Source organism: Phyllobates terribilis, unplaced genomic scaffold, assembly GCF_046119375.1.
Source record: "Phyllobates terribilis strain yellow unplaced genomic scaffold, ASM4611937v1 Scaffold_1__5_contigs__length_1240528914, whole genome shotgun sequence".
Lineage (NCBI taxonomy): Eukaryota > Metazoa > Chordata > Amphibia > Anura > Dendrobatidae > Phyllobates > Phyllobates terribilis.
In genome coordinates, this window is record NW_027362761.1 from 839,329,561 (window position 1) to 839,351,675 (window position 22,115).

Sequence of the window (22,115 nt, forward strand, 5' to 3'; positions counted from 1 at the left end):
TGGGCAGCCGTTGCAGTCACTGCAAACGCAATAACAGTATAGGAGACCCACTTGTTAATAATGGGAACAACAAAGCATAGACAACTGCTGGCCCTTTAAGAATAGGAAGGGCCGCCTGATGGCCCTATAAAAATTGTCTTTGTGACTTTCAGAGTGCCTCCATCATAAATGAAACAGGATGTGTCTGATGATGTGTCACACACCACATGGCCAGATAAGGTTGTAAAATGTTAAAATGACATTTCCCAGTGAATGCGTTTGTCTTGGTTGAAAGCAATGCAAAAGTGCAAAAACGCAACAAAAATGCTACGTGTGAACATAGCCCGGGGTGTGGAGGAGTTTTTTTGTTTTTGTATATTTATTTTCCCTTATATACAAGTCATTACCCTGGAAAGGATGTTCCTTTACATATTTCCAAGGAAAATCCATTTTGGTCTCGTTTTTGTATGTTTTATTGTGAGTCCGTAAAAGTGGCGTAATACCTCTAACAACGTTGTTGACAGCAGTGACCTGGGATTCAGAAATGCTTCCATGGGTCTAGCACATGCTGTTCCCATGTCATTTGAACACTGTTCCCATAGATTTCGGCAATTTTTAGGCCCTCTGCTGACCGCCGGGGGGAGCTGCCTGGAAAATGCTCGAGTTTCCCATAGACTTACACTGGGCTCGTTACTTGGACCGAGCACTCGAGCTTTCCAATTTGCTTGACTCGAACAACGAGTACCCGAGCATTTTAGTGCTCGCTTATCACTAATTATAAGTAATACATGTCTACAGTCCATAATTCTGATATGAAGGCATGAGCTGCATTCACCATAAACTGTAAAATGATCATAATTACAGTCAAAAAATTCTATATGAGCTTCCTCCGCTTAAAAAAAAAAAATCACCTAAAGAAAATTTTACAGACAAGGCAAAAAAGTGACATATTTTTACAGATTGTCCTGGAATTTTTGGATGGCTGGCAACTCTGGGTGGGAGCTGAGGCTTGTGCATAGTTAAACAGGATACAAGTTGCATGCTGCCTGAAAAAGAATAAACAAACTGAAGAAAAACATGAGTAACTAGAATGGACTTACAAGAATCATTGCAATGTGTAAATTAATTGATATTAATGCTAAGATAATAAGGTAAAAGTGGTATTTGTGCCATTTCGCAATTGCCTAGTGAAGGTCCTAGAAAGATGAGTCTAGAAGTCAAACATTTCCAGGGTTTTGTTTAGCTGTTTTTTGAGATAAAAATAATATTCATATCATTACAAGGTTCTTTCTGAACACATTGGCATTATCGCAGGCGAGAAGTGGTGGGTTTGATTCTTGGCTGTAGCTCATTTGACTAAAAAATGGATATAGAACAATCTGGGATGATTAAAAGAGAGAGCCAAATTCTGCTTAAGTGACACTTCTAACATGACAGTGAAGGTGACTGTGTCTTTTCTTGAATTTGCGGGGCCGAACAAGACCAAGTAAGCGAAATATCTGCAGACTTTAGTTCCACAATTTGCAACAGAGACTGTGACCTCTTGGTTGGCACTTGCAATTGCAGTATCAGCATAAAGTACTTAAAGTCAGTAAGGAGACAAATGGTATGTCAGGGTGTACTTATTCTCTTCACTGGCTCAGTGATTTACTTCTATGTCATGCTGTTTTTTTCTGTTTCATTGAGCCAAACCAGAAAGTGATGTATAGATCTTACTGTTTAATTATATTTGCCAGCCAAAGGATAATAATCTGTTTGTGGCTTATATAAAGTTTAAAGGGCCTGTGTATGCTTAGAGCAATGGTACTATACAGTTATATGAAAAAGTTTGGGCACCCCTATTAATCTTAAGCTTAATGTTTTATAAAAATTGGTGTTTTTGCAACAGCTATTTCAGTTTGATATATGTAATAACTGTTGGACACAGTAATGTTTCTGCCTTGAAATGAGGTTTATTGTACTAACAGAAAATGTGCAATCTGCATTCAAACAAAATTTGACAAGTGCATAAGTATGGGCACCCTTATCATTTTCTTGTTTTAAATACTCCTACCTACTTTTTACTGACTTACTAAAGCACTTTTTTTTGTTTTTTAACCTCATTGAGCTTTGAACTTCATAGCCATGTGTATGCAATCATGAGAAAAGCTACTTAAAGTGGCCACTTGCAAGTTGTTCTCCTGTTTGAATCTCCTCTGAAGAGTGGCATCATGGGCTCCTCAAAACAACTGTCAAATGATCTGAAAACAAAGATTATTTAACATAGTTGTTCAGGGGAAGGATACAAAAAGCTGTCTCAGAGATTTAACCTGTCAGTTTCCACTGTGAGGAACATAGTAAGGAAATGGAAGAACACAGGGACAGTTCTTGTTAAGGCCAGAAGTGGCAGGCCAAGAAAAACATCAGAAAGGCAGAGAAGAAGAACGGTGAGATCAGTCAAGGACAATCCTCAGACCACCTCCAGAGAGCTGCAGCATCAACTTGCTGCAGATGGTGTCACTGTGCATCGGTCAACTATACAACGCACTTTGCACAAGGAGAAGCTGTATGGGAGAGTGATGCAAAAGAAGCCGTTTCTGCAAGCACGCAACAAACAGAGTCGGCTGAGGTATGCAAAAGCACATTTGGAGAAGCCAATTTCTTTTTGGAAGAAGGTCCTGTGGACTAATGAAACCAAAATTGAGTTGTTTGGTCATACAAAAAGGCGTTATGCATGGCGGCAAAAAAACACAGCATTCTAAGAAAAATACTTGCTACCCACAGTAAAATTTGGTGGAGGTTCCATCATGCTTTGGGGCTGTGTGGCCAATGCCGGCACCGGGAATCTTGTTAAAGTTGAGGGACACATGGATTCCACTCAGTATCAGCAGATTCTTGACAATAATGTTCAAGAATCAGTGACAAAGTTGAAGTTACGCAGGGGATGGATCTTCCAACAAGACAATGATCCAAAACACCGCTCCAAATCTACTCAGGCATTCATGCAGAGGAACAATTACAATGTTCTGGAATGGCCATCCCAGTCCCCAGACCTGAATATCATTGAACATCTGTGGGATCATTTGAAGAGGGCTGTCCATGCTTGGCGACCATCAAACTTAACTGAACTGGAATTGTTTTGTAAAGAGGAATGGTCAAAAATACCTTCATCCAAGATCCAGGAAATCATTAAAAGCTACAGAAAGCGACTAGAGGCTGTTATTTTTGCAAAAGGAGGATCTACTAAATATTAATGTCACTTTTCTGGTGAGGTGCCCATACTTATGCACCTGTCAAAAATTGTTTGAATGCAGATTGCACATTTTCTGTTAGTACAATAAACCTCATTTCAAGGCAGAAACATTACTGTGTCCAACAGTTATTACATAGATCAAACTGAAATAGCTGTTGCAAAAACAGCAATTTTTATAAAACATTAAGCTTAAGATTAATAGGGGTGCCCAAACTTTTTCATATAACTGTATAATACAACTATAAAATGACGATACATGTCAAGATTATCACTAAGATACATTCAGATCAAAAACAGAGAAACATAATAATGTTTTTCACTACACTGCAACATAATTTGGGGACTGTTGTATATATTTAAAATATTCTTTTGGACTGTAATATATGAGAAAATCCAAATATTTGATTTCAAGCTGAACAAGGGAAAATTGCATTGCATCAACTCAAATTTAAAGGGAATCTGTCTGTAGGATAGTCCCTCCTAAGCCATCTATATAGGCCTGTAGATCATAGGAAGCTGAATGAAATGATACCTTGATATCTGCAATCTGATATCTGATATCTGATTCCAGATAAATCCATGTTTTTCTTATATCTACATAAGCTGTTACAGGCTATAAATGAGCTTTCCAAGTTATGAGGCAGACACTGATCTGTATGAGAATCTGCTTCAAGATCTTATTTTACATGAAAGGGGAAATGGGGCATTACCAGTGTTACCAGTGTGATGTGTAATGGCCTTTCGCAGCCCTCCTGATTAGTGATGGGCGAACCCATCACTGTTCGGGTTCGGTTAATATAACTTATTACATGTGTGGGAAAATACTCACTGCGCATGTGCAGCCTCCTTTGCCGGGAATACACTGAGTCAGTGTATTGCCGGTGAATGAATAGAGAGCGGTCACATACAGTGTGGCCGCTCTGTTCATGGAATCTTCGTGAGACCTTCATTATTTGGACTGCATCAGAAAGGTGAGGTTGAGGTTGGTTTATTATTTTACTTTTATTACAGGTGATCAGGGATTAGCTGTAAGGTGAGTATATGGCGTTTTTATATTTTTTATTTTTTGCAGGTGCGGAGAACATCGGGACAAGATATAGGTGAGTATAATGTGTTTGATTTTTATTTTAATATTTTTTTATTTATTTTAACATTTCTTTTTTTACACTCAGCAGAGCACAGACACCGGCAGATGGGAGACTACTGCTCTCATCCAGCGGCGCCTGTGCCTGTTGTTTCATATGGCAGGAGGCACTGGCTGATTGTGGTAGTACACAAGTGACAGTGTGGGAACGTATGTCACTGTCACAGCTGTGGCATGTTCGGGGTCCAGGACCGAACAGTAGATGTTCGGTTCGGACGCCGAAACTTTACTGTTCGGGTTCGCCCAACACTACTCCTGATCTCACTGCAGAGCTGTGTGTGATTAGAACTGAAAGATTTGCAGGTTCCTCTTAGCTTCAGCTTTCAGCTTACAGACAGACAGGGCTGCAATATTGTTGCAATACAGCAGAGCTCAAGAGAAGCTAAAAAAACATGTTTGCAAGAAGATAAATTTCATTTCTCCTGTTCTGTGTTGGTTACTTATCACACTGGAGACTCCCCCCTTCATGTAAAATAAGCTCTGGAGGCAGACACTCATGCAGATCAATGTCCTGCCCATAGTCCTGGAACAGCTCATTTACATGTAAGAAATACATGGATTTTTCTTGAATTAAACGTCAGATCACAGATATAGAGGTATTATTTTATTCAGCTTCCTATGACCTCCATGCAGATATAGATGGCTTAGGAGAGTTGATCCTACTGACAAATTCCCTATACAATGATATATGGAACCAACATTAATCTTGAGTATTGAGAAATATTGCAAGCTGCTGTTAGCAGAGAATTTTCAAACAAATGATTAAGAAATTCGACCACCTATCCACTGATAGCAGTGCACATCAGAGCCCATTCTTCATATAGATGCAGGTCCAACTGGTAAAATATACTATACATTGATTGCATATTCTGTGGAAATACCATAAACATATGATTTGGAAATACCCCTGTGACATTATGAGGGGAAAAGTGGTTGACGGTGTGTCCATCTTTAAAAGGTTCCTGTGTTAAACTGTGAATCAGCCAAGGAGTTTGGTAGAAGGGAATTATGTATTTCCCTGCACTATTTAGCCGCTCCAGGTTTTGGGCATGATTGTACCTATGCACCTACAGCAAAGATCAGGTATGCTTTAAAAAGAGCAGAGTGTTCACAAGCTTTGTCTCTCAGTGCTCCATGGAAAACTGCTATGGATAAAACATCTGTATTGTTTGTTTGGGTTGTTGTTTGGAATGTTGTGTACTGGGCCTCAGCTCTCTTGAGGTAGCATTTACATGTGTAGTTAGCAGCCACACTGGTTAGGATTTTCTTCTATATCATTTCTATTTTTTTACTGAACTGTTTAAGGAACAAACAAAGTGGGAAAAATAAGAATTTGATACACTGCCAATATAGCACATTCCTTAGTTGATATAAAGACATAAATCCATGCGACACATTGATTTCCTGCACTGAGCGTGTCAAAGGTTGTCATTAGTTTGTATTGTGCAAAAAGGAGGAGGAGTTCCAGCTACAGGTAAGTCCAAAAATTCATCTTTATTGTAATAAAAACATATGCCAAAAGCACATATCCATAAGAGCTCTTAAGGACATGTGCTTTGGGCATATGTTTTTATTAAAATATAGAAGAATTTTTGAACTTACCTGTAGCTGGAACTCCTCCTCCTTTTTGCACATTTACTTTCCGAAGTGGTTCCTCGTGTTTCCCTTTATTGCACATTAGTTTGTATTCCCAGACTCTCCTATCTGGGAATGAGATTTGAAGTTATCTTTTAATACCAGTAAGAAATGTGCTCCTCAGACCTTGTGGGGCATCACAATCATGAACCAGACTTTAATCACAGGACAATAAAACTTTCACACTTCTTATCTATGAAATGCTCCAATATTTACAGTCACAAATGTTAATCCCCCTCCCATAATGATAGTTAAGCTTCACGTCACTTGTCTCATCAATTGCATTATTTCTGTGTCTTGTTGTTTATAAATACAGGGTGGGCCATTTATATGGATACACCTAAATTAAATGGGATTGGTTGGTGATATCAACTTCCTGTTTGTGACACATTAGTATATGGGATACTGGATACAACAGATACTGGAAGCCTGGTCTAGCATTTCTTCTGCGTTGTTGCTATCAGTGTGTCAAGAGTGGGAGAAGAGGGTTGCATTGACAATCCAACACAATGGGCAGCACTTTGAACACATTTTATAAGTGGTCATAAACTTGTAAATAACTCATGAAAGAATAAAGTTATGTTAAACCAAGCACACCATTGTTTTTCTTATGAAATCCTCAATAAGTTTGATGTCTTACATGACCCTCTTCCCATTTGAAAAAAATAAAGTTGGATCCAAAATGGCCAACTTCAAAATGGCCGCCATGGTCACCACCCATCTGGAAAAGTTTTCCCCCTCCCATATACTAATGTACCACAAACAGGAAGTTGATATCACCAACAATTCCCATTTTATTTAGGTAAATCCATATAAATTGCCCACCCTGTATGTGACTCTTTAGATTTTGTGTTATACTATGCCTGATGAAGAGACCTGAGTAGTCTCGAAAGCTTGCAATTTGTTACCATATTTTCAGTTAGCCATTAAAAATCACTGAGGACTCTGAAATTTAAATATTTTTCTATCTACTGGCTAACACTGTACAAAGATATATACGTTTCTTGTATTAGGTCTGTGAGAGTCAGAATTCTTGCTGGTTGGTAGGTGATCAAATACTTATATCATGCAATAAAATACAAATTAATTATGTAAAAATCATACAATGTGATTTTCTGGTTTTATATTTAGTTTCTGTCTTTCACAGTTGAAGTATACTGAAGATAAAAATTACAAACCTCTCCATTCTTTGTAGGTGGGAAAACTTGCAAAATCAGCAGTGTATCAAATACTTATTTTTCCCACTGTTTAACTATTTTTGACATTTGAACAAAACTTTTTCAGTGTGGACTTTATTCTTGGAGTACCTAAAGCACCAGTCTGATCAAGGAGATGGTAATCCCATTAGCTAATGTCCTAAATTGTTATACCTTTTAGTAGATAGCATGAATTAATGGTTCTGGCAATAATATTCCAAAAGTCAATGAATGTGTATATGGTGCTTGCAATGAGAAAAAGGGCGTCCTTTTCTTGAACAGCTGTCAAACGAAAAAAAGGCATTATATGATATCACTCCCTCTCTCACTTTGACTCTATTTCCACACATTGTATATACACAATATTATGAAAAAGGTTTAAGCTGGTATCATTTATTTTATAAGTTAGCAAAATGAAAAGTGAGAGGGTCCCCTCTATTTTTGATAACAAGTGCAGACAAAGCCGACAGCTGCGGGCTGCAGGCATCAGCTGTCAGCTTTATCTTGGCTGGTTATCAAAAACAGAGGGGCCCTCACGCCATTTTTTTTTTAATTATTTAAATAATTAAAAAAAACTGTGTGGGGTCCTCCCCATTTTTGATAACCAGAAAACCTAAAGCAGACAGCTGGGGGCTGGTATTCTTAGGCTGGAAAGGCCCATGGGTAATTGCCCCCCCCAAGCCTAAAAAGAGCAGCCTGCAATCACCCCAGAAAAGGCGCATCCATTAGATGCGCCAATACTGGTTCTTTGCCTGACTCTTTCCGCTTGCCCTGGTGCGTTGGAAAGCAGAGTACTATTTTAGAGTTGATGTTAGCTGTGTAATGTCAGCTGACATCAAGCTCAGGGGTAAGTAATGGAGAGGCATCTATTAGACACCCCCATTACTGACCCCATAGTGAAAATCAATAAAGACACATGCAGAAAAAAGTCCTTTTATTGTACAAAACACTCCCCAACAATAACCCTCTTTTTCCCATTTATTAACATATAAAAAAAAAGTAAGCCTCACCTATCCGTCGTTTATCCACAATGATGATATGCCACGACGAACCCCAACTCTGCTACATCTGGTTGCATTGCTGAGTGGTGACATGAGTAGAGTGACCACTCAGCCCGACAACCAGATCACAATGAGCTTAGCATGAGAATGCAGCTGTGTGTGACTGGCAGTAACCTTAATGACATCACCACCGGTCACACAAAGCCTCGTTCTCAGGCTCAGCTCAGTGTGATCTGGCTGCTGGGCTGAGCGGTCACATTACTGAAGTCACTGCTCAGCAATGCAACTAGATGTAAAAGAGTTGGGGTTCATCATAGGACATCAGCATTATGGATTATCGGTGGACAGGTGAGAATTACTTTGAATTTTTATATTATTAAATGGGAAAAAGAGGGGGTTTGTTGGGGAGTGTTTTGTTCAATTTGAAGGACTTTTTCTTTTTTCTGTGTGTGTCTTTCTTACTTTTCACTACGGGGATAGCAATGGGGATGTCTGATAGACCCATGGGCTTGATGTCAGCAGACATAAAACAGCTGACATCAACTCCAAAACCATTACCCCACTTGTCAGCACATCAGGGCAAGTGGGAAGAGCCAAGACTAAGCGCCAGAATTGGCGCATCTAATGGATGTGCTATTTCTGGGGTGGCTGAGAGCTGATGTCATTAGTCTGGGAGGGGGCTAATATCCATGGTCCCTTCTCAGTCTATTAATATCAGCCAACAGCTGTCTGTTTAACCTTTGTTAGCTATTAAAAAAAGGGGGGACCCACATCATTTTTTTGGGGAGTCCTCAGTTTTAATAACCAGTAAAGGTTATGCAGACAGCTGTGAGCTGATATTAATAGCTGAGAAAGCTTCATAGATATGGGCCCCTTCCCAAAATAATAACACCAGCCTCCAGCTGTCTGCTTTCCCTCAGCTAGTTTGTAAAAATAAGGGGGACAACACACCATTTTTTATTTTATTTATTAGCTAAATCCATGTTCAGTCTGCTACACACACATTGCACCTATTATCTATCGCACTGACATCTTTCTTACTATGCACAAGCGCAGACTGGTGAATACTCTCATCAGCGTCACCTGCTCGCACTGCTATCAGCAAGACCAGGTGTAGTAGTACTTATCAGCCAACGCCTGACCGGCGGTAACCTTTTCACCGCAGGTCACAGCTGCTGGCTCACACGCTGTTCTCTGTGTGACAGCGTGGGAACCGCAGAGCTTTAACCAGCTGTAACGTCAGTAAGGTCACTGCCAATCAGAGCCGGTGTTTCCAATGCTGTCACACAGATGGCAGCATGGAATGTGTTGGATGTTCGGGCCCCCAATTCATTTAAATGGGGTCTGGGTTTGGGATCAAGTTCAAGTAATGTTCTTGTACCCGAACCAAACTTTTTTATAAAGTTCGGCTGAATCCGACAGATCCAAACATTCACTTTGACAATTGACAATTCTTTTGCTTTCCCCATGACTCACAATCCAGAAATGTCAGTGTCTGGATGAAAGATGCAAGAGTCTGTCTGGATCCCAGAAACTCACTCAGCTTTTATGCACACACACACACTGATTACAAGCAAACAGGTCACAGGTGAGGATGTTACCTTTAGTAGCCATTCAAACCGATTTGTATCAAATTCTGAGCATGCTATCAGGCAAAAATCACCAGGGTATGTGAACTTTTGATCAGGATCATTTGGATGTTTTTGGTTGTCATTAAGATTTAAAAAGAGAAAACACAGTAGTTTGACAATAAATGAGTTCACCCAACCAATAACCATGAGTGGAGAAAAAGTTTTTTTGCTATCATTCATATTCTCTGAAACAAGGCCATAAAAGGAAAAATTCTGCTGGGGTATGTAAACTTTTGTGCACAACTGTATATAAAAAGACACATCTAGAGCTTTGTGCTTAAAATAAAAAAATAAAAAACATCACTGACCCAACAGTTGCACCAAAAGTGAAAGAAAACACTACAAAAAGCACTGTTTGGAGTAAATTTATAATTCGTGTTGGCAAACATTTGAAGCCAGTAATTGAAAAAAAATGATGTAAAAGTTAGAGGAAAAAATGGCACAATACACATGGTGCCTTTTGTAAAAACTCTATGCATTAACTCATCATTATGTTGCTTTAACAAGAAATCCCTTATCAAAGAATAGATACAAATGCAAAATACGATTATATTTATTATTACTTCAATATCCAAAATATTAAATATTTGTATATGGTAGAAGAGAATACAGAATGCTGAAGAATAAAAATCCTTCTTAACCACTTCGCGCCAGAGCCTGTTTTTGCCTTCGTGACCGGGCCAATTTTTTCAATTCTGACCACTGTCACTTTATGAGGTAATTACTCTGGAACGCTTCAACGGATCCCCCTGATTCTGAGATGGTTTTTTTGTGACATATTGTACTTCATGATAGTGGTAAAATTTCTTTGATATCACTTGCGTTTGATTGTGAAAAAATCGGAAATTTGGCGAAAATTTTGAAAATTTTGCAATTTTCAAACTTTGAATTTTCATGCCCTTTAATCAGAGAGATATATCACACAAAATAGTTAATAAATAACATTGTCCACATGTCTACTTCACATCAGCACAATTTTGGAACCAAAATTTTTTTTTGTTAGGAAGCTATAAGGGTTAAAAGTTGACCAGCGATTTCTCATTTTTACAACAAAATTTACAAAAACATTTTTTTTAGGGACCACATCTTATTTGAAGTGACTTTGAGGAGCCTTTATGACAGAAAATACCCAAAAGTGATACCATTCTAAAAACTGCACCCCACATGGTGCTCAAAACCACATTCAAGAAGTTTATTAACCCTTCAGGTGCTTCACAGGAATTTTTGGAATGTGGAAGAAAACAATGAACATTTAACTTTTTTTCACAAAACTGCTACTTTAACCTCAAATTTTTAATTTTCACAAGGGCAGCCAGAAAAAATGGACCCCAAAATGTGTTGTGTAATTTCTCCTGAGCACGCTGATACCCCATATGTGGTGCAAAGCCACTGTTTGGGTGCACGGCATGGCTTGGAAGGTAAGGAGCGCCATTTGACTTTTGGAATGGAAATTTGACTGGAATGGATAGCGGACGCCATGTTGCATTTGGAGAGCCCCAGAGGTGTCTAAACAGAGGAAACCCCCAACAAGTGACCCCATTTTGGAAACTAGACCCCTCAAGGAACTTATCTAGATGTGTGGTGAGCACCTTGAACCCCCAGGGGCTTCACAGAATTTTATAATGTTGAAGTGTGAAAATAAAAAAACACATTTTTAACACAAAACTGCTACTTTAGCCTCAAATTTTTAATTTTCACAAGGGCAGCCAGAAAAAATGGACCCAAAATGTGTTGTGCAATTTCTCCTGAGAACGCTGATACCCCATATGTGGTGCAAAGCCACTGTTTGGGCGCACGGCATGGCTTGGAAGGTAAGGAGCGCCATTTGACTTTTGGAATGGAAATTTGACTGGAATGGATAGCGGACGCCATGTTGCATTTGGAGAGCCCCTGAGGTGCCTAAACAGAGGAAACCCCCAACAAGTGACCCCATTTTGGAAACTAGACCCCTCAAGGAACTTATCTAGATGTGTGGTGAGCACCTTGAACCCCCAGGGGCTTCACAGAATTTTATAATGTTGAAGTGTGAAAATAAAAAAACACATTTTTAACACAAAACTGCTACTTTAGCCTCAAATTTTTAATTTTCACAAGGGCAGCCAGAAAAAATGGACCCCAAAATGTGTTGTGCAATTTCTCCTGAGCACGCTGATACCCCATATGTGGTGCAAAGCCACTGTTTGGGCGCACGGCATGGCTTGGAAGGTAAGGAGCGCCATTTGACTTTTGGAATGGAAATTTGACTGGAATGGATAGCGGACGCCATGTTGCATTTGGAGAGCCCCTGAGGTGCCTAAACAGAGGAAATCCCAAACAAGTGACCCCATTTTGGAAACTAGACCCCTCAAGGAACTTATCTAGATGTGTGGTGAGCACCTTGAACCCCCAGGGGCTTCACAGAATTTTATAATGTTGAAGTGTGAAAATAAAAAAACACATTTTTAACACAAAACTGCTACTTTAGCCTCAAATTTTTAATTTTCACAAGGGCAGCCAGAAAAAATGGACCCCAAAATGTGTTGTGCAATTTCTCCTGAGCACGCTGATACCCCATATGTGGTGCAAAGCCACTGTTTGGGCGCACGGCATGGCTTGGAAGGTAAGGAGCGCCATTTGACTTTTGGAATGGAAATTTGACTGGAATGGATAGCGGACGCCATGTTGCATTTGGAGAGCCCCTGAGGTGCCTAAACAGAGGAAACCCCCAACAAGTGACCCCATTTTGGAAACTAGACCCCTCAAGGAACTTATCTAGATGTGTGGTGAGCACCTTGAACCCCCAGGGGCTTCACAGAATTTTATAATGTTGAAGTGTGAAAATAAAAAAACACATTTTTAACACAAAACTGATACTTTAGCCTCAAATTTTTAATTTTCACAAGGGCAGCCAGAAAAAATGGACCCCAAAATGTGTTGTGCAATTTCTCCTGAGCACGCTGATACCCCATATGTGGTGCAAAGCCACTGTTTGGGCGCACGGCATGGCTTGGAAGGTAAGGAGCGCCATTTGACTTTTGGAATGGAAATTTGACTGGAATGGATAGCGGACGCCATGTTGCATTTGGAGAGCCCCTGAGGTGCCTAAACAGAGGAAACCCACAACAAGTGACCGAATTTTACAATCTACTCCTCTGTATAAATTAATCTAGTGGTGGGAAAATAAGTAGATAGGTAAATGGTCACTAAACCCATAGATGAATTCCCACAGAGGTGTAATTTCTATAATGGGGTCACTTCAGGGGGGATTATGCTGTTCTGGCACTTTTCAGAGTACCAGAGCTAAAGAATCCCCCCTGAAGTGACCCCATTTTGGAAATGAAACCCCTCTGGGAATTCATCTATGGGTTTAGTGACCATTTTAACTCAATGGATGATTTCCAGAAACAAGCACGCAATGGAAGGTTTAGATTCTGGAGAACCCCCCCTGGAAATTAAGTGAGCTCTACTCGAATGTGTCATTCACTAAATGAACCAAATGTTTGAATGACAAATTGGGATACATTTTTACAGTTTAAAAACGTGGTTCTGTGTGGAAGATTTTAAAGCAGTCAGTGACGCATAAGGCTGGCAATGATGGGCATTGTGGGCAATAGTAGCGGGTATCACGCCTCATTCCTCTCTTAGTACATACACGACATCTTTTCTGGGGGTTCCTTCTTGTTTCCATTGCTGGAATAAGTGCAATAAAATGTCGCTCAGTGAGTCTTTTCACATCCTCAGATTCTAATGGATGAGCGGGGCTAACACTTTGAAAGACAAGATTTTCAATTACCTTTTCTTGATAATCAAGAAAAGGATCTGAATTTCCTGCTTTTTTGTACAACACAAAAGAATTGTATGTGGCCACCTGAAACAAATAAATAACCAACTTTTTATACCAGGTATAGGACTTTCTTGATACCTGGTATGGCTGTAGAACCTGGTCTGCAAGGTCCACACCCCCCATGTGTTTGTTGTAGTCAATGACTGACACAGGTTTTTGCTTCGGAGTGGTGGATCCTAGTTCTACAGTGGCCCTTGTGGCATCTGTGTGGATCGAGCTGAGGACAAAAATATCCCTCTTATCCCTATATTTCAGGGCAAGCAGCTCTCCGTTGCGTACAGCCCCTGACTGCCCCTTTTGAAACTTTTGGTTGACCAATGGTTGTGGAAACCCCTGACGGTTTTTACGGATGGTCCCACAAGCCCCGATGTTGTGTTCAACCAGACTTTTAAATAGGGGTATGCTGGTGTAATAATTGTCCACATATAGATTGTAGCCTTTTTGAAAAAATGGACTTATCAGCTCCCAAACAATTTTTCCAGATGTCCCCAGATAAGTAGGGCATCCTGGTGGGTTTAGTTGGCTATCTTTCCCCTCATATATGCGAAAAGCGGATGTGTATCCGGTTGAACTTTTGCACATTTTATAGAGCTTTATTCCAAACTTTGCCCTTTTAGATGGGATAAATTGCTTGAGGTGCAGTCTTCCTTTGAATTTTACAAGGGACTCGTCTATAGAAATATTTTGTGTTGGGGTGTAGAGGCTTAAGAATTTTTCTGACAAATTTTCAATGATGGGTCTAATTTTATATAACCTGTCATGTTCTGGGGCATTTCTGGGCAGGCATTGACTATTGTCGTTAAAATGCCAAAACCGCATGAGCATTTCATAACGGGTCCTAGGCAGAATGACTGAAAACATAGGGGTGGCTTGAACAGGGTGGTTGGACCAGTAGGATCAAATGCTCGGTTTTTTAACAAGCCCCATGGCAAATGTAAGTCCTAAAAAATTTTTTATTTCCGGGACATTAGTTGGTGTCCATAAATTTGCCCTAGCATAGTAAGATCGGGGATTCTGGCTTATGAATTGGGACGCGTATAAATTTGTTTGCACGACAATATGCTCTAGCAAGCTGTCTGTAAAAAACAAATTAAAAAAATGAATTGGTCCAAAATCTTCCACCTCCACATTTATACCAGGAATGGCGTTGAAATCAGGGCTGAATGGAGCAGCCGAATCTGAAGCCTCCCATCTGGGAAATGCTAGATCATGTGGCAACGCCCCTTGTACACTGGCGTGCGCCAATTCACTAGTAGCAGGGACAGCGCTTGTACTGGGCAGTGTTCCCTGATTTGGAGACGTTTCTCCAGTAGCGCTATTTGCCCCTATTGCTGTACTGGTCCTTGGGCTTGAGGATGGAACAGAATCACTGCTCATTTCTGGGCTTTCAGTGTCGCCGCTACTAAAGCCCTCAAAATCCATATCTCCATCTGAGATTGCGCTGTCATCAGTGTCAGAACACAGCAGGGCATACACCTCCTCTGCGGTATAAGTCTGACGGGCCATTTTATTTTTATATTTTTTGACTGGACTGAACGGACCGGACTGAAAGGACGGGACCGGACTGGACTGACCGGACTGATCTGACAGGACTGACTGACTGATGTGACAGGACTGACTGACTGATCTGACAGGACTGACTTACTGACAGATCTGACAGGACTGACTGACTGACAGATCTGACTGACAGATCTGACAGGACTGACTGACTGACAGATCTGACAGGACTAACAGATCTGACAGGACTGACTGACTGACAGATCTGACTGACTGACAGATCTGACAGGACTGACTGACTGACAGATCTGACAGGACTGACTGACTGACAGATCTGACAGGACTGACTGACAGATCTGACAGGACTGACTGACTGACAGATCTGACAGGACTGACAGGACTGACTGACAGATCTGACAGGACTGACTGACAGATCTGACAGGACTGACTGACTGACAGATGTGACAGGACTGACAGATCTGACTGACAGATCTGACAGGACTGACAGATCTGACTGGACTGATCTGACAGGACTGACTGACTGATCTGACTGGACTGATCTGACAGGACTGACTGATCTGACAGACTCACTAACCCTAACTCTTACTTTCTTTTTTCTTTTTTTTTTTTTTACTTTCACAGTGGCAAGGCTGACAGCTCTTGTCACACTGTTTCTCCTCTGCTCTCTCACTGAGATCGGAGGAGAAACTGCATTTATCAGGCAGATCGCCCGGGAAAGTTTGTTGCTAAAACAAACTTCCCTGGTGATCTCTCTGATTGGCTGGTGTGACGCTGACATCATCGAGACCTGAGCCAATCAGGTCTCGATGATGTCAGAGGTCACAGCACCGGGATCCCCGCCGCTGACAGGTATGTGGGGGGTCCCAATCGCCGACCACCGGCTGTCCCTATCTTTTAAATGCCGCGATCGCTATGGATCGCGGCATCTAGAAGATAGGAACAGGTTAACATCATGGAGACCTGATCCAATCAGGTCCCCATGATGCCACATGTCAGAGCTATCGCTCTGAACCGGTACCGCAGCGCTAGCAGGACCCTGGGGGTCCTGAGCGCTGCGGGACCACCCACCGTTTTTAAACGTCGGCGCTGCACAGAGCCCAGGCAGCGCCGACGTTTAGGTACAGTGGGCGGTCCTGAACCGGTTAAAAAAAGTAAATGTATATTCTCTGAAACATTTTTATATGTTAAGAAACATAGAGTAATATGTTGATTGTTTTTTTCATAATTAACATTAAAAATACGGAATTTTTCCCTTGCTCTATATACAGAAGGGGAAATAAGTATTTGATCCCTTGCTGTTTTTGTAAGTTTGCACACTGACAAAGACATGAACAGTCTATAATTTTAAGGATAGGTTAATTTTAACATTGAGAGGTAGAATATCCCAAAAAAATCAAGAAAATCACATTATATAAATTAAATACATTGGCAACCCTTGTTGGCAAGCACAGCAGTCAGACGTTTTTTGTAGTTGATGATAAGGGTTGCACACATCTCAGAAGGAATTTTGGTCCATTCCTCTGCAGATCATCTGTAAATCATTAAGATTTTGAGGCTTTCACTTGGCAACTCGGAGCTTCAACTCCCTCCATAACTTATCTATGGGATTAAGGTCTTTAGACTGGCTAGGCCACTCCATGATCTTAATGTGCTTCTTTTTTAGCTACTCTTTTGTTGCCTTGGCTGTATGTTTTGGGTCATTGTCTTGCTGGTCGACCCAGCCACGACCCATCTTCAATGCTCTTACTGAGGGAAGGAGGTTGTTGGCCAATATTTTGCGATACATGACCCCATCCATCTTCCCTTCAGTATGGTGCAGGCGTTATGTCCCCTTTGCAGAAAAGCACCCCCAAAGTATAATGTTTCCCCCACCATGCTTCACGGTTGGGACGATGTTCTTAGAGTTGTACTCATCCTTCTTCTTCCTCCAAACACGGCAAGTTGAGTTAATGCCAAAGAGCTCAATTTTTGTCTCATCTGACCACACCACATTCTCCCAATAACTCACAGAATCATCCAGGTGTTCATTGGCAAACTTCAGATGGGCCTGCACATGTGCTTTCTTGAGCAGGTGGACCATGCGGGCACTGCAGGATTTTAAACCTTTAAGGTGTAATGTGTTACCAATGGTTTTCTTGGTGACTGTGGTCCCTGTTGCTTTGATATCATTAACAAGTTCCCCGCATGTAGTTTTAGGCTGATCTCTCGCCTTCCTTATGATCAAGGATACCCCACGAGGTGAGATTTTGCATGGTGCCCCAGATCGATGTCGATTGACAGTCATTTTGTATTTCTTCCATTTTCTTACTATTGCACCAACAGTTGTCTCCTTCTCACCCAACATCTTACTTATGGTTTTGTAGCCCATTACAACTTTGTGCAGGTCTATGATCTTGTCCCTTACATTCTTAGAAAGCTCTTTGGTCTTGCCCATGTTGTAGAGGTTAGAGTCTGACTGATTAATTGAGTCTGTGGACAGCAGTCTTTTATACAGGTGACTGTGTAAGACAGCGGTCTTTAATGCTGGTAATGAGTTGATTAGGAGCGTCTAACTTGTCTGTAGGAGCCAGAACTCATAATGATTTGTAGGGGATCAAATACTTATTTCTCACTGCAAAATGAAAAAAAAAATTATCTAATTTATACAATGTGATTTTCTTGATTTTTTGGGGGATAGTCTATCTCTCAATGTTAAAATTAACCTATCCTTAAAATTATAGACTGTTCATGTCTTTGTCAGTGGGCAAACTTACAAAAACAGCAAGGGATAAAATACTTATTTCCCCCACTGTACATAGTACGTTTTAATAACTCAACTATTGTGCTACATTTTTTATTTGGCTTACAATATTTGTTGACAATCTAAAGTTAAAAGATACATGTCAAATAAAAAAAATGCAACTTATACCAAGGAAACCCATTATCTGTGGTACATTAAGAATTAATCGACCAGAAATGCAGGATATTACACTGGACACAGCAGATGCCAGGTGTTACTTTGTTTCAGAAAATCTATATTTAATACAGAACATAAATGACAAATGAATGAAAAAGTCATAGATGGACCTTTGGGAAAGATAAACCAGGTTTAGTTAATTTAAAAACAAGTTAACATAGTTCTAGTTTAAATTGTGACACAACAGAACCCATAGCACGCTCTTTTTTTGAGAGTAAAATACACATTAAATATTTTTTGTTGATTTAAAAAAAATACTGTAGCGTAGAAAAGATTTAGAAATAAAAATGCTTTTAAAAATACAAGTGTTAATAGTTATTTTTTATCAATTTAAAATTTCAAAGTGATTGTACAAAATATAATTCTAAATCAAATCAATATTTGATGTGACCAACTTTTGATTTCAAAACAGCTAAGCTACATCTAGGTGCATACACACATAGTTTTTGAAGGAACTCCGCTTAAATCTTCTGTGGCTGTAGGCTTGAGCTAATATGTCTGTCTCTTTATGTAATCCCATACAGACTCGATGATGTTGAGATCAGGGCTCTGTGAGGGCCATAGCTTCATTGCCAGGACTTATGGTTCTTCTTTATACTGAAGGATTTTTAATGGCATTGGCTGTATGTTTGGGATCCTTCGCAGATGCATTGCTGATGGCATTGCATGATGGATAAGTATCTGCTGATATTTTTCAGCTTTGAGGACAACATTAATCCTGACCAAATATCAAATTCAATGATGTGCATAAATGCAGCCCCAAATCTTTAAGTAACCTCCACCATGCTCCACTGATGCCTGCATAGACTTATTATTGTACTGCTCTCCAGAACCTTGGAAAAAAAAACACCTTCTGTTACAGCCAAATACTTCACATTTTTGACTAATCAGCCTATGTTTTCATGCATAGTTGAGAAGCTTGGTCTTGACTTCAAGTTAAAGGTATAGATTTTTATACGCAATTTTTCCATAAAGCCACTGACTGGAATTCTTTAAACATTCAATGTGTGTAGCTGGGTTCAACCGTTTGACACCACTTCTCAGATGATGGCACAGCAGGACAACTTCTCATTTTGAAGGGAAGAATAATGTGTTCACCAGTAAGTTTCCTTGACCAAACACTGCACATAAGGTCTATTACTAGAGATGAGCGTTGTTCTACTCGAACTGTTCACCAATCTCAAATTCGAGCTGTTTTGGGCGGTGTTCGAACCGGTCGGCGAACACGAACAATTTGAGAAAAATTCGGCTGTTCGAGGTTATGTTCGATAACTGTTCGTGCACCAAAATCATAACTGGATTTTTTCTCAGTAATGATGAAAATTAATGTTAATACGCAGTTTGAGTGTACAGCGGGGCGGGGGGAGGGGCAGGGGATGGATCTCTGCAGGAACAATGAAGATCTCCATTTTTTTTTCTCTTTCCCGCATTTGCAGTGGGGAGGTGCAATCTGTCAGCCTATCAGCAGCGCAAACACGGAGCGAAGTGCTTTTTTTCACACAAGCAAGGGCATGTGTGATTGGCAGTGTATGTCACATGTCCTTGCCCTATAAGACCAAGCCATTTTCCCCGTCGCCACCATTTTCTCACTGCTGCAGCTGCGTGTTAGACGGCACCGCTGTTGCTGTGTGCGCTATACCTTGTTAATTTCAAGCCAATTTTCGCACAAATATACAGATAGCTTGGGAGTAGGGAATAGTTGTGATTGCAGTCCTTTTAAGGACTAGGTTACAGCATTTCCTACGACTTTTATCAGGCAGGTCTGTGCTCTTAAATAGATAGATTGTGGGAGTAAAGACTAATTGTAATTGGAGTCCTTTTCAGGACTAGGTTACATCAGTTCCTATCAGTTTTTGCCAGGCAGGTCTGTGCCAGTGCTGTGCAAGTTTTTTTCACAGCATTTGGCTGAATCTAGCAAAGCTAATCCTTTTTGGCCTATTGCAGAGTGTGTTAGTCAGTGGAATAGCCTATCTGTGTTGCAAGATATACCACCTGTGTATAGAATACCAATTTTTTTACTGCACCTAGTGAAGTAAAATCTTTTGGGCATAGCATCATTCTATTAGTCCATCTATACTGACCTCCATCAGGTTGCAAACTGAATATAATTTTTTTCTGCATCTAGCTCTGAAAAAATATTTGGGCTTCTAGCAGTGTGTGGGACTTGGTCTATTAGTCCATCTATACTGACCTCCATCAGGTTGCAAATTAAAAATAATTTTTTTCTTCATTTATCTCTGAAAAAATATTTGGGCTTCTAGCAGTGTGTGGGACTTGTTCTATTAGTCCTTCTATACTGACCTCCAGCAGGTTGCAAATTGAATATAATTTTTTTCTGCATCTAGCTCTGAAAAAATATTTGGGCTTCTAGCGGTGTGTGGGACTTGGTCTATTAGTCCATCTATACTGACCTCCATCAGGTTGCAAATTAAAAATATTTTTTTTCTGCATCTAGCTCTGAAAAAATATTTGGGCTTCTAGCAGTGTGTGGGACTTGGTCTATTAGTCCATCTATACTGACCTCCATCAGGTTGCAAATTAAAAATAATTTTTTTCTTCATTTATCTCTGAAAAAATATTTGGGCTTCTAGCAGCGTGTGGGACTTGTTCTATTAGTCCATCTATACTGACCTCCATCAGGTTGCAAATTAAAAATAATTTTTTTCTGCATCTAGCTCTGAAAAAATATTTGGGCTTCTAGCAGTGTGTGGGACTTGGTCTATTAGTCCATCTATACTGACCTCCATCAGGTTGCAAATTAAAAATAATTTTTTTCTGCATCTAGCTCTGAAAAAATATTTGGGCTTCTAGCAGTGTGTGGGACTTGGTCTATTAGTCCATCTATACTGACCTCCATCAGGTTGCAAATTGAATAAAAAAATTTTCTGCATCTAGCTCTGAAAAAATATTTGGGCTTCTAGCGGTGTGTGGGACTTGGTCTATTAGTCCATCTATACTGACCTCCATCAGGTTGCAAATTAAAAATAATTTTTTTCTGCATCTAGCTCTGAAAAAATATTTGGGCTTCTAGCAGTGTGTGGGACTTGGTCTATTAGTCCATCTATACTGACCTCCATCAGGTTGCAAATTAAAAATAATTTTTTTCTTCATTTAGCTCTGAAAAAATATTTGGGCTTCTAGCAGTGTGTGGGACTTGTTCTATTAGTCCTTCTATACTGACGTCCAGCAGGTTGCAAATTGAATATAATTTTTTTCTGCATCTAGCTCTGAAAAAATATTTGGGCTTCTAGCGGTGTGTGGGACTTGGTCTATTAGTCCATCTATACTGACCTCCATCAGGTTCCAAATTAAAAATAATTTTTTTCTGCATCTAGCTCTGAAAAAATATTTGGGCTTCTAGCAGTGTGTGGGACTTGGTCTATTAGTCCATCTATACTGACCTCCATCAGGTTGCAAATTAAAAATAATTTTTTTCTGCATCTAGCTCTGAAAAAATATTTGGGCTTCTAGCAGTGTGTGGGACTTGGTCTATTAGTCCATCTATACTGACCTCCATCAGGTTGCAAATTGAATAAAAAAATTTTCTGCATCTAGCTCTGAAAAAATATTTGGGCTTCTAGCGGTGTGTGGGACTTGGTCTATTAGTCCATCTATACTGAGCTCCATCAGGTTGCAAATTAAAAATAATTTTTTTCTGCATCTAACCCAGCCAATAGTTTTGGCCTAATACCACAGTTTGGCCACTCAGCTCTGCTCGGTTACCATCCATTGTTTTTTTGTGCAAACAACTCCAGAGTTGTGAATTAGTTAACCACCAAAATGAGTGGAAAAAGGCCTGCTGCTGGTGGAAAGGGGAATAGGCGTGTTGGGAAGGGGAAAAAAGGTTGTGTCCGTGGGGTAGGTGCAGAAGAAAGACCATCTTCCAGCCAAACTAAAATGTCTACTTCTTTTAGCGGACAATGTGATAAGATCCCTTTCTTACGGCCACGCCAATCGCTACAAATTCCAGATGAGGCACAAAAACAGCAGGTGCTTCAAC

General features: G+C 40.2%; 1 protein-coding gene across 2 annotated transcripts in view; it reads left to right on the plus strand.

The window, feature by feature from the left end:
- GRID2 (glutamate ionotropic receptor delta type subunit 2) overlaps positions 1-22,115 on the plus strand; it is a 1,987,749-nt gene that overhangs the window by 1,137,506 nt on the left and 828,128 nt on the right. The window lies entirely within an intron of this gene.